Source organism: Pithys albifrons, chromosome 4 (assembly GCF_047495875.1).
Source record: "Pithys albifrons albifrons isolate INPA30051 chromosome 4, PitAlb_v1, whole genome shotgun sequence".
In the NCBI taxonomy this organism is placed as follows: Eukaryota; Metazoa; Chordata; class Aves; order Passeriformes; family Thamnophilidae; genus Pithys; species Pithys albifrons.
This window is the reverse complement of record NC_092461.1, coordinates 92,989,999-93,002,344: the sequence shown is the minus strand read 5'-3', so window position 1 is coordinate 93,002,344 and position 12,346 is coordinate 92,989,999. Positions and strand designations below refer to the sequence as shown.

Genomic DNA, 12,346 nt, shown 5'->3' with positions numbered 1-12,346 from the left:
TAAGAACTATGCAGCATAAAATGAAACACAGAAGAAACAGATTCAGAACAATGTAGAAGAGATGGTTCCTCAAGTAAAGGAATCTGTGCATCTCTTTACTGTGGATTATTATGCAGGCCAAAAATTGCAACTTCAAAAAGTAACTGGACTAGATAAATTCATTGAATGAAAAAAAACCCATAAGGAATATTAAATCCAAAGACAACAGAAAGATCCAAATAAATTCCTGAGCTGCAGATATCTAGGAGAGAGCAGATGCAGAGGTGAAGGAAACTGGTATATAAATCTGCTTTAACCTGGTGTGGCCATTGCCCTGGTATGTTAAGGTTTTTTGAGTTGAAGTGTGGAGCTCAGACACAAGTGGATTCCAGCATAGGTATTTGCCTTCCTTTGTGAACAACTTGATTGAATAAATTTGAATGAATAAATTTGAACATTGTGTGGATTTTTCCCATTCATCTCCTCAGACTGTCAGCTCTCAAGCCTTCGTGAACAGGAGTGAAGAGATAACAAATTTATGGCTGATTATCTGAAATGAAATCTAAAGCTACTCTCTTATCCTCAGTTCTTAGATGCATGGCAGTTTCTGAGTGCAGAAGCAATGAGACAACTGCATTTGTGGGATTTGTGAATTTGCATTTGGGAAATCATGTACTGGAATTATGACTCAAGTAACACTGTTTTTTCAATGACAACCACTTAAATAATGAGGCAGTAAGCTGGCTACCTGGACCTGGAATACTGCACAGGAACTGCATATACAGAAACAATCCAAAGAATTAAGGTTGAACATTGTTATTTCAGATTTAGTGATGATATTTTCTGTATAATTGTGTGTGAATAATAGGGCTAGGAGGCATCATTCTAACTAATGTGTTTACCACCAATTTGTTGTCAGAGAGGAAAATAGAGGGATAAACCATACGTATTTTGTTTTAACTTGCAACTGCACCTCAGTGGTTCTCGAAAGTCATCTTCATGACTGTTTTATTTTCTAGTTACATTTTTCTGAGTTTTTGTGAGTTTTTTTGTTTGTTTGTTTTGGAGTTTTTTATCAGGAATATTTTGAGAAGATGACAAACATGGAACTCAAGTGTGCATCTAAGCATTTAAAAATATTATTTAGTATTTAGACCACAGAGGTTGATAATGGGACCAATACAGTGTAACATCATCAGTGGTGATGGGGCAGGTCAGACTTTCAGTAGGTTTGCAGGTGTGAAAAAAACCAGGAGAAATTGTTAGTACACCAGATGTACCATTGGGTTGTGGTGCCATTCGGTGGCATGTCAAAAGGCTTTAGATTTTGTTCAGCAAGAATCTTCTGAAGCCAAGCAAATGGACATGCCAAGTTCTGCCCTTATGGAGGAAGAGACCCTGGGTACTCACCTGTACAACCTTGGTGGTGTTTGGCTGGAAAGCCCCTTTCCAGTGAAGGCCCTTGGGCACCCGGTGAATGCTAAGTGGAACGAGAGCCAGCAAAGTGCTCTTGCAGCCTACGCAGCAAGGTTGCACTGGGGAAAGTGTAACCACTAGGCCAAGGGAGGTGAGTGAATCTTCTCGTTAGCTCAGCCCCAACTACAGAACTTCTGCATTGGTGTGTCCACGTCTGAACTCTCCAAAACAAGAGATACATGAATGTACTGGAGTAAGTCTATCAAAAGTTAGGAAGGTATCTGAGAAGGAGCAAGGCCTGATTTTCCAAAAGACCTCATAAAAATCTTAAAGCCTGTGAAAGCCTGGTTGCCCAACCCTTACTGCTAGCATGCTCTGTTATTTTACCTGGACCTAAGGCTATTCACTGAATTCGCTGTACCTTGGACTAGAAGCTATAAATCGGGTAAAGGTAGACATATGAATGGTAACAAGCCAAGATCTTTTGCACAGAATTTGGCTGGATCACTTAGGAATAAGCCAGGTCAACCTGAGGAAGACCTACGAAGACCCCTTACCCAAAATTGATGCCAAAAGAAGACACTGCCCCAACTTCGGCCAGACTCCGCCTATCATCAATATGTAATAAGAGGTTGTAATCACATGAATAATATATGAGATGTTGTAATCACCTAGCTTCAGATGTATAAATTAACTTGCTTTTGCACTTGTGCTTTGAAGTGAGTTTGTGTGGTATTAACCACCTCATTTCTGCGCAGAAATAAATATCTGCTGCTAATGGAATACAAACTTTCTCTTAGCAGTTCTTTAGTGGCGTTTTAAGCTATCAGGATTTGGACACCTATCATATGAGGGAGCCTGAGAGAGTTGTGATTGTTTAATGTGGGGAAGAGAAGTCTCAGAGGAGGTCTGATGTTTGTATGAATATGTTCTTACACTGTATAACACCTTAGGAATTTTTTGTAATACTTGATTTTATAAGAATGAAGGTAGTGTTTGGCACGACGAACAACTATTTAATTCCCAAGAATCCACAACAGACGCTGGTCACACGCTCAGGCTCTTGTTACGAATCCTAGTTGCACTCTGCACCAGCACCTTGCACATGCCATTAACACCAGGCTTGTGTGGCAGCCATGAGGGTAGAGGAGCCTGTCTTAACTCTGTGTTCAAACACAGGGACAGGCATTCCACCAGTGTCTGCTCCTTCTCTGACCAGTAGTGAGACAGGGACTAGGGAGAGAGGGATCACTGTGGAGGGAAGCAAGGGCAGATCAGTGAGGGCAGCCAACCCTTTATCCAGCCCTTTGAGTTGTTTGTTCTACTCTCACCTTTGTGCTCCATCTTTGCTGGGGTACAGCTTCCAGTTCTTCCCTCTTCTGAACACCTCAGGAGGAGGTGAGTTGAGGTTTGCCACAGGTAGAAGAATGGCTGTTTTGTGCCTTTGTATTGCAAGCCTCAAGGAGGAAGCAAGTATTTTGTATTGCAGGTGAAAAAGGAGGGATAGGAAGACATATAGGGCAGAGAGGATGCACATCTGTTCCCAACCTCACCCCCAAAAATTGGAGTGGTTTCGCTCTCTTTGAAAGCTGTTGTGAAGCAGTGCTATACTTTTCTGAAATAAGTATTCAGAAACCCATAAATACTCAGAAGTGTAATATTCCTTTTGGAAATGTCCTTCCCTGCCACTTCCTCACCAGCTCCGTTCCAGCAACTCCACTGATCTGAGTCCTGCAGGCTCAGAACTTCAATAAATGCATAGTTTTACTGGCCATGAGAGATAGAGACACCCAACACAGGAATATTATGTGTATTGATGTTTAGCTGATGAGTTCTCAATAACATCAATAAGTAATAGCATCAAAATTCCTGAATTATTGCATACTCTGTGGGAGTAAAAAAAAAATTCTTTTCATCGGCAGTGGGACGTTCCATTTTCATTTGATCAGTAACTTGGAAGTAGACATCTGACGCAAAAGGACTTGAGACAATTATGATTTGATGAAATTCTGACAGCATCATAATATTATTTATAGCCAGTTTAGGGGACTGATATTATAATATTTCCATATATTTTTCTTTTTTTTCCACTGGATCAACTAATTCGAAACATTTCCAGACCATATATTTTTGAGGCTTTACTCTGTTTGGATTGGTTGGCTCCTACTGTCTATCTTGAAGTGGCTCCTACTATTTCCAGGAAAACTTCCTATCCATGGTGCACTGTTTTGTGCAAAGAGCGGTGAGAAAGCCTTCTGCACACCTTCCTCTGTTCCATATTTAGCTGGAATAAATATATAGGAATATTATAAAAGAATAATGTTTCCTGAATCCCCAAACCAAAAATGATTGGGTTTGTTTGCAGTATCTGTCCAGTATGCTTTCCCCCTCAATTTTACCCCACTTCTGCAAAGCCTTGAAGTTTAGTGTAGAAAGGGTTGGGTTGAAGTTGTACTATCTTCTCTTTGATTGACTAATTTAAAGTACATTTCTTGTTGTATTTCAAGGGCGTTGCACTTGCCTTTTGGTTAAGCAGAACATGCAGAAAACAAACAGCAGAGAGTGAGGGCTTAACTCCATAAGTGACTGTGAAAACTCAAGTGCCATGCAGCAGGTGGGATACAGCAGGGGCCTAGTCCAGCTACAGTCTTGGTTGTGTGGATATATGTACAAAACCTTGAAAGAAGCAGGTGAATGTGTATGAGCATTGTTGCTTAAGGTTTAAGGTAAATGAGGTTGCTGGTCATAGAGGAATGTTATATGGAAATGGCATGTTACGTGCTTAATGACACCACAAAAACTCACTGGCTCAAATGAAAACCATTACTCAAAAAAGTAAACAGCTACCCTATAAGCTGTTCTGGGTAGTTTATGTAGCAGTGGAAGTACTATACTGTGGTGAAATTTCTGGTGAGAACACGTTAAGACTTTTTGAGACACCTGCCCTGAATCTCCAAGTATTTTTAAGGTTGAGAGAAATTACAGGGAAGATTCAGTTATCTAAAATCTTAGCACTATTGTAAGAGTTTTTGCAGACAGTGAATATATGAATCCCCTTGAAAATTTTGTGACATCTGTTTTTCCCTTTAATATGATTTTTTTAAGAATTAAGCCACTGTCAGCTTTACTAACCATCTAGTTTAACATTTTAAAGAAATCAAATACCTAAAAATTTTCAGGGCTTAAGAGGCCAAAGTGTCTTCTAGGTGCCTCTCTGCTTCTTAACATGCTTGAATATCTATATAGGCCTGATAATTTTTGTGGAATTCATTTAACCGAGTGCTGTGTAGGTGGCTGCATCTGATACAATCACTGTAATCTCCCACTGGTGCTTACAGTACTGAGAAACAGATGCGTCTAGGGAGTGATTCATCTCACCTTAAGGTTTACCCTAGGCAAGTCAATACAAGTTATGATGTACCAATATAAGTCACATCAAATTTGAAGCTTTCCACTCCTTTAAATATACTGGGATGTAAAATTCTTCATGTAAACTTAGGAAAGGTCTTAGAAAACATATGCTACTCTCTACTTTCTGTATCTGACATCCAAATGACAGTTTCTTCAGTGTCTGAAGACCTCTGAAGTGCATTCATTGAAGATATGGACAAGTAGCCTCTGTTCGCATAATCAGCCCAAGTACTCACAAAGCCAGGCTTTCAGCAAATTATCAAAATAAGGCCAAGATTCCTTTTCTTCACTTCGGCTCTCCATGATGTCTGTCCATGGATTGTTTTGGTCTATTTAACTTTTTTTTTTCCTGCAATGTGTCTTTTTGTGCTGTGAGCAACACCTCTCCTGTTCTCTCTTGTCCATCTCTCTCATGGTCTCTTATCCAGTTATTGTGCTGTTGCTTATATCTGGACAGGGTTTCCTCCATACTTTTTATCTTGAGAATTTTATTTTGGATTTGGTCAAGAGACTGTATTTAGGTTGGTCTCCTGGTCACTCCTTATCAGTATTCTGGAACCTGCTTTTCTGCTCTGAGTAATTTGAATCTCTCTACAAGGCAAAAATCAGGAGTCCAGGAAGGTAGAGAATAAATTATTGGTATGGCAGAATCAATTCCGTTAATTCCAATAATTTATGGATAGTAAACTGGATGAATCTGATGATAAACAAAGTAAGAAGAGGAAAAAAAGGAAAGAAAACTATTTTTCTAGTGGTTTCTGTGAACTTGCTGCAGAGGTACCATATACATAGTAGGAAAAGTACTTTCATTTTTACTACAGCTCAGTCAAACAGAGAAGTAGTCTGTCACTTGTGATTTGCCTTCCCTTTTCTTATTGGATAAGTGTTCAAATATATCAGGAGTCTCAGTTCTCAAAGATGTAGTTCTCTTTAGAAGCTGTATTTAAAGAAGGAAAAAATAAATCTGTGCTCATTTAAGAAATTTAACTGTCAACTTCAGAGAATTTCTGAATAACCTTCTTGTAAAAAGACAGTGAATATAAAGAATCTTATTTTGCTTTTCACCCAGATGCACAGTACATTAATATTGGTTGTTATTGCATCTCTTGATATATATTCTTGATAAAGCTGACTTTATTTTAATCTCAGGAGGTACCTCAAAATTCATAGTGAAACCATATTGGCATGAAATAAAGTATAATTCCTTATGAAAAGCAATATAGATTACCAGTTTAATTTCTGAAACCTCCAGCTGCATATTAGCAGTTTATATTTTCTGATGCAGAATTTCACCTGCCACCTCTGTCACAGATGCTTTTCACGTTCCCCGCTGCTAGTTTGTCCCATGTGGAGACAGTAAAAATAGCAGACAATTTCACATTTGTCAGGAATACATTCAAGAACAGTGTTTGAAAAAGACCAGAGGAACTCAGCAGTATCCAAATGAACAGATACCCAAGTCAGTAAACTGTTGAGACCAAGTAGACAAAACCGTAGGATATGTGGTAAAAAACAAACAAACAAACAACAAAAAAACTCCCCACAGCCCCATGCAAATATGGCAAAAATTTGATCAGAAATGTTGTATAAAAATAAATGGCTATTCAGAAAACACTGGGTTGCAAATGAGAGGGCTGAGAAGAGGCAAGCAACTTCAAAAATTACAGCTTAATCACTACACCCAGAAGTGAGTAATAAGTAATGAAATACATGAGTTTGAATTAGGAAAGATGATATTTAAAGTAGCCTTCCAAAACTAATATGTATTACCAAAATAATGCATGTCTGAGTTTTCATTTGTGAGTTCCTTCTCTCAAATCAATAAAACTATTGAAATATTTACAATTAAACTACATTCTTAAGCACTTTCCTGGCTCTGTGACAAAGATCGAGCACAAAGCTGTTCCTTGCATATGAAAAATTAAGGCTACATTGCGTTTAGTGCTGCATGTGGATGCAGAGTGATTTAGTTCAGTGTTAACATCAACTGGATGGATGTAAGTTATGGAAAATACTGTAAGAAGAGCAGATCCATAAGGAATATTTTTCAGGAATAGATGGGATTGTAGTGAACAGTTTGATGGAGTAAGTGACAGAAAAAATAACAAGGTCTACAGAAAACATTCAGCTTTCAGCCTGCAGGAACTAGGATGATGGCAGCAAGTAAGGAAAAATGGTTGAGAGATCTAATTGAAGTGTGCATAATCTTAAATGGTGTAGATAATGTTAAATGCTTTCTACCCAGCATGCATTCAAAGACCAGGGGCAAGTACTGTACTTAAAATCAAATGCAGGCATAAAGAAACACTTATTAAATTAATAATAACTGCTGAAGTGACGTGCAAGGCATAGGTATTGAGAAAAACACACTGAGGGTTACTCAGGCAACCATTAATTTATGTCCTGCAGCCATCAGCACTGGGAAGAAATGCTCATGCTTTCTTCCACTTCTTCGGTGACGTTCAGAAGGAGATTTTTGTTTGGACCAACACTGTTTGACATTTTTTTATTTCATAAAAAATAGATTAAAAATATCTCATTGGATTTTTTTTTCAACCTCTCATAGTTACAAATCAAAATACGCAAAATGCAGCTTTAAGTTGACAGCTTTGAGATTTAGGTTGTCTGAATATATCTGCATGAACATTTCCTAGTTGCGTATGTTACTGAAAGGTTTTGTACGTGCAGATTCCTATCTAGAGCACCTTGTTAAAATCTGTATTGACCACAGATTAAGAAAAATATGCATAAGGTTTGCATGATCTTGGTTATTTCGTAGAGGAGGATCAACAATACATTTGACATTTTAATGCCAAATATATTATAATCATAATTGTGATTGACATTTCTGCTGAATGTTTTTAGTGGCAATGTAACCCAAGTTGCCCTTGCTGCTGGGCAAGCAGCATTTATTCTGCTGACAACGTTTGTTGGCAGAGAAAGTTCCCTGATTTTTTAGTTTAGTTTTTATTTCAGCATCCCCCCTCCAGCAAGCCCTTGATTTCTGTAGCATACCCCTTCTTTATCCATTATTAGAGAAGGTACAGTTCCAAGTGACTGATGTCAGATTACTCTCTAAGCACTTCTGGTAGGGTGTAACTGCAGCATGCAGTGCTGAGATGTCAGAAAACTTACAAAGCTGAAAGAAAAGGCAAATTAGCCCAGGCCAAGTACAGAATTAGTAATGGGTTGTTGCTTCCAGGACCTGATAAATCATCTCTGAGCAGTGCTCTTCCATGTAGAATAAATAGTGTCTTTATGTACCACTAGATTGTGTAAGGAGGATGTCACCTGTTTTATCTTGAAAAATCTGGTATTTATTGCTTTGGTTTGAAATCAGAGAATGAAGAAATAAACAAATCTGTAATTCAGTTCAGGACAATGAAAAATGTTTTTTGTAAAGATTTGGGTAAATCTTGAGCTAACATGGAGTGCCTTATTTCTCAGGATGTTGTATTCCAGTACAAGAAATAAAAGATCAAAAGTACTGAAATGGTACTGTATTAGAGTGTCCACTCCACAGAAAAACTGGGAAATCCTTAACTTAAACTTCTTCCCATTTCCAAAAGAGTGTAGGATTCCTTTGCTCACAAGAACAGTATTGCATACACCCATATCGTATAATTAAGGTATCTTTATATAGGGGAAGTTCTTTCCCTCATTTTCATCATTTAGAGGTAGAAAAAAAAATAAAACAGATATTTAAAATTCAAATGTAGACAGACAGCTGTAGTTGTAGCATGTTAGCTTGATGAAATCTAACAAACAATACTAATAGAATGATAATAGTTTTGGGCAGCCAGCCAGGAACACAGTGTTGTGAATAGGTCTGGAAAGAGGGGTTTTTTTTAATGGATTATGGGAATATAGTGTGTTTTATAAAAGGTAAAATATTTTATGAATTTTTTTGTTTCCACTAAACTGTGAGGATAATCTGTTAGAGACAAGAAATGAGCCAATTGGGTAACAAGAGTATGAGTGAAGGAAACTTGGCTTGATTGAGATAAACAATAATGCTGTGCCTGAAGGAGAGCAGGGATTTGAAGCTGAATTCTGATATAATCCAGGCTAGTAGCTGAATGCTAAGCAGCTGAGTGTGATGGACAAAGATATACAACCCTCTTTTTCAATGCAGTTCCATTTATGAAGATGCTCAAAAAATTGTCTTTTATCCTATATAGAAATGGAAACAGAATTTGCAGAAACTTCAATAGATTTGCCATTTAATTTCAATGTTCTGTTCAACCTGTAGCAGTAAGGAGAACACATGTTAGGTGTAAATTTTTTGTGTCTAATATAGATCTGAAAATATTTTTGGAGTGTAGAAAAAGCAATTTTTGATTTTTTTAGATCTGCTTCAAACTCTGATATCTTTTCAAATGAGTGGTCAGAAGAAATATGCAATGAAAAGAGGATGACAATTGCTTATTTTTCATTAATAGTGAAAGAAGCAAGTTAAGCCCAATGCTAAACTTTGAATTTTGGATGGGATAATATTTTTCAGATGATTCTGCCTTGTGTTAACCTGACTACCTATTGAAACTCTAAACCATAAAGTCTCTGTTAACTTTACTGGTTGCACTTTTAACCACTGAATTGAAGGACATTCTCCATAACTCCATTATTAAAGTAAATAATAAGAAGTAAGGTGAATGATTAGGTTTGTTATGCAGTATTTATTAGAACTTAAAATGGATCCCATTACTTGGATTAGATATGTAACTTTATTGTGCTCTGGACACTATTCTATTTTCTGTTCACCTGAAATGTTGTTCTAGGAATTCCTTTAACTCTTTATTTTTTTTTCTACAAAGTTGATAAATGGAGGCTGTTGTTGGTGTGAACAGATAGGCTGAAGTTAATATTTTAGCTCAAGAGGCAGGCAAAGAAGTCATGTTAATGTCTGGGTCCTTCCTTCCTTCCTTCCTTCCTTCCTTCCTTCCTTCCTTCCTTCCTTCCTTCCTTCCTTCCTTCCTTCCTTCCTTCCTTCCTTCCTTCCTTCCTTCCTTCCTTCCTTCCTTCCTTCCTTCCTTCCTTCCTTCCTTCCTTCCTTCCTTCCTTCCTTCCTTCCTTCCTTCCTTCCTTCCTTCCTTCCTTCCTTCCTTCCTTCCTTCCTTCCTTCCTTCCTTCCTTCCTTCCTTCCTTCCTTCCTTCCTTCCTTCCTTCCTTCCTTCCTTCCTTCCTTCCTTCCTTCCTTCCTTCCTTCCTTCCTTCCTTCCTTCCTTCCTTCCTTCCTTCCTTCCTTCCTTCCTTCCTTCCTTCCCTCCTTCCCTCCTTCCCTCCTTCCCTCCTTCCCTCCTTCCTTCCTTCCCCCCTTCCTTCCCCCCTTCCTTCCCTTCCCTTCCCTTCCCTTCCCTTCCCTTCCCTTCCCTTCCCTTCCCTTCCCTTCCCTTCCCTTCCCTTCCCTTCCCTTCCCTTCCCTTCCCTTCCCTTCCCTTCCCTTCCCTTCCCTTCCCTTCCCTTCCCTTCCCTTCCCTTCCCTTCCCTTCCCTTCCCTTCCCTTCCCTTCCCTTCCCTTCCCTTCCCTTCCCTTCCCTTCCCTTCCCTTCCCTTCTTTCTTTCCTTTCTTTCCCAAGTATGTCTGCTATAATTTTCAGCAACTGTTTATCCTTTCCATGACTTGAAGGCAAAAAACACCAAAACTATCAGAGAATGAATTCATAGACTGGCTTGAGTTGGAAAGGACCTTAAAGATCGTCTAGTTCCAATCCCCTGCCATAGGTAGTGGCACCTTCCACTAGACCAGCTTGCTCCAAGCCTTATCAAATCTGACCTTGAACACTTCCAGGGATGGGGCATCCATAACTTCTCGGGGCCACCTGTTCCAGTGTCTCACCATCCTCCCAATAAAGAATTTCTTCCTAATCTCTAATCTCTTTCAATTTAAAGCCATTCCCCCTTGTCCTATCACTCCATGCCCTTGTAAAAAGTCCTTTTCCATCTCTTTTGTAGGGCTCCTCTAGGTACTGGAAGGTGCTATAAGGTCTTTCCAAAGCCTTTCCTTCCCCAGGCTAAACAGCCCAACTCTCTTACTCTCTTTTCTTGGGAGAGGTGCTCTAGCTAACTGATCAGGTCCACATCCTTCTTCTATTGGGGGCCTCAGAACTTCAGTCACTATTCCCCATCATAACCCACAGACTTTATGGAAGTAAAAAAGTTCAACATCAACAGACCAGATTTTATTGTCTGGCTTCTTGCATTTAGATATCTGCAGGCCCTACCAAGTTATGTTTAGAGTAGGTCAGGCTGCTGAAGTAGGAAACAGAAAGGACAAATTCTCCTTTCCCATCAACTTATAGGTACACATCTTTCAGCTGAAGTATTTCTCATATGGATTTTATTTTCTCTCAACCAGTTTTTGTCCTCAAAAATATTGATTTGTTCAGGAGCCAGAATTGCTTCCTAAAATGTCTCCGGAGCAGAATGCAGCTGAATAACAGTCTTATTGTGATTGGATTAATTCACTGGAATGCCATCAGCATGGAGGCGGGTGCCTTGCAACCTTGAGACCAGCTGGAAATGCTTTTTCTGGAAACTTCCAGGTGCCAAAAGGCAGCCAGTGGAAGCAATTTCAGACACAGAATGAATGAATGTAACAACAGATGATACTGGGCAGTGGTGTTTGGCAAAACATCTGATTTTAAAAGGACCAGTAGCTCTAATCACATAGGTAATATGTTATGGATGGTGAAAGGGATGTTCATCCATGTGATGCCGTGAATGACCCTTCCCCCCCAAAAACAGGACTTCAAGCCACGTTAGTGAAGGGTAAGATAAAAAGTAAAGGTCCTTTAATAACACAGGGCCTACAGCCCACAGGAATACAGGATGACATGCATGTACCCCAGTTGTTGTTTCTATGGCTTTTATAGTAAGATCCCTCCAATCATTGCTTTACACATTTCTCAGTCCAGCGCCAGTCCCACCCCTGGTCCAACCCCTGGAATTGGGTCTGGGGTCGTCAAGACCCTCTGTCTTCATCAGCTCTTCTTCCTCAGGCACACAGAGGTCTCTTGGAGTTCATCCAGTTCTGGCTTTTAGGTCACTCTGACCTGTGTTTATGTTTCTTTCTGTAGGCCTTCTGATATCCTTCAGCTCTTTACCTTGGAAAGGAGTCTAAACAAGATTAATTAACTAAAGGAATTTGAGCTCCCTGTTCTGGGACAGGGGTAGTGATAGAAAGGCATTAAACTTAAACTGTTAGAAATATTAACTCTCTAAAAATCTACAACTACTGTGTTCCTAAAATCTACAAAATGTGAAAATCAGAACAAAAACCCCTTTGGCATCACATGAGATAGATTCTTGTCCAGTGTGTTTAATACGATGTGCGTTTTCATATTCTCATTTGGATGAGCATCCTGCCCATGTACCAGGTAGTGAGCCATCACAGATATTCTCCCAGACTTTTATTTTGTTCTTGCAACTGTCATACTTAAAGCTCTAACAGAGTTAACAGGACATTTTTTAATTATAACTACTTTTATTTGTTATAGCAATGAAGTTTGTCCAGTCCATAAAATATTCTGAATGATGGAGT

General features: G+C 39.1%; 1 protein-coding gene across 2 annotated transcripts in view; it reads left to right on the top strand.

Moving 5' to 3' along the window:
- Nucleotides 1-12,346, top strand: part of GABBR2 (gamma-aminobutyric acid type B receptor subunit 2) — a 482,477-nt gene that overhangs the window by 174,586 nt on the left and 295,545 nt on the right. The window lies entirely within an intron of this gene.